The sequence below is a fragment of the Sinocyclocheilus rhinocerous genome, unplaced genomic scaffold (genome assembly GCF_001515625.1).
Source record: "Sinocyclocheilus rhinocerous isolate Xijiao unplaced genomic scaffold, SAMN03320098_v1.1 scaffold3493, whole genome shotgun sequence".
NCBI classification, from domain to species: domain Eukaryota; kingdom Metazoa; phylum Chordata; class Actinopteri; order Cypriniformes; family Cyprinidae; genus Sinocyclocheilus; species Sinocyclocheilus rhinocerous.
This window is the reverse complement of record NW_015647951.1, coordinates 7,064-8,829: the sequence shown is the minus strand read 5'-3', so window position 1 is coordinate 8,829 and position 1,766 is coordinate 7,064.

The window sequence follows — 1,766 nt, the reverse complement described above, 5'->3', positions numbered from 1 at the left end:
GCACCCGCGGCGCTATGACAACCGCTTCCATCGCCATGGCGATAGAGATGCCCTGACCCGACAGGCCGCTGCTGCAGGAGTGGATGTGATGTGATGTCAGCGTGTTCGATCATTTTAGTTCATGGACACCGTCCAAATAAGCACTCGACCTCATTTAGCTCAGAGTCCTTCAGCTAAACGGTTTATCTTCTCCCCCCCCACCCCCTCATTCTCTGATGTTCACTCAAAGACCTGCCGTTTAATACTTCAGTCAAATGTCTCCAATAAACAAGCCTGCAAAAACTATAAGCAAGATGCATTCACAACAGGTTAACTTAAACTAAAACTATCAAATAAACTACTTGAAATAAAATAAACTTATTTTATTTTAGCTAGTTGCCAAGGCACCATTTTAAAATGTTCATTCTATACTTTTTATTTAGTTTAACTTAATGCACCAAAATAACTACAACTGAAATAAAACTAATGAAAACTAGACATAAAAAAACATTTAAAATAATAATAATAATGACAAAAACATATAACAAAATTACTGAAACTAACCAAAATTAAAATGAAAACAGAAAATATATAAAAAAGGTAACAATTTACAATAAGGTGTCATTTGTTAACATTAGCTAATGTATCAACTAACATGAACAAACAATGAAAAATACATTTATTACAGTATTTATTAATCTTAGTAAATGTTAGGTAATGAAAATACAGTCGTTCATTGTTAGTTAATTCACAGTGCATTAACTAATGTTAACAAGCACAACATTTGATTTTAATAATGCATTAGTAAATGTTGAAATTAACAACATTAACTAAGATTAATAAATGATGTAGAAATATATATATATATATATATATATATATATAAAATTATAAATATATATATATATATATATATATATATATATATATATATACAGTATATATAAATAGTATCTTATTTCACCTCAAAATCAATAAAAAGAACTTTCTTATAATAAAAGCATTATTCATTATTTATAAATAAATTATTTTTTGAATCATTGTGACATTATTTTCACATTATATTTGTGGAAATGAAAATGTTCCACTTATATTCTCATTACTATAAGTTTAAAGAAAAAAAATGATATATTCATACACAAGAGTAGCATTTGTTATACTAACTTTAATTTGTGATATGAATAAAGAAAAAAGAAACATTGTATTGCAGCATATAATAACAGTAAAACATCTGCAAAACAAATTTTATTACAGCAATGAGAATCAAAAGTGGGAACAGTGAAAAATAGATGCATTACAAAAAAAAAAACATTTTTTGCAGTGAAATGCAACCAAAAGATTTGTTTGTGAGAATTTACACAAATAATAAACAGTATCAGTAATGTGACCAAATAACATAATACTGAGTAAAAAATGGTTAAATAATTGCAATAAATGATTGCAAAATTAATTGAACTACCTTCAAATAAACAAATCAACAACAATCAATAAGCAAACATTATTTATTTTTATTCAATTATTAAACAATTTCATTTTTTTTATATACTTGAATTTTACAGTGCTTAAAATGACTGCATATTAAAAACGATACAAACACAAAATAGAGTGTGATCTCGTACATGCGTTTAGAGGTATACTGTCGTACTGTTTGTTAATCGTGTGTGTGTGTTTTGTTAATTTTTGTAACACAAGGCACGTGTGGACCCCAAACACACACACACACTCTCTCGCACACGCACGCACGCACACGCTCACACACGCTCACACACACACACACACACACACAC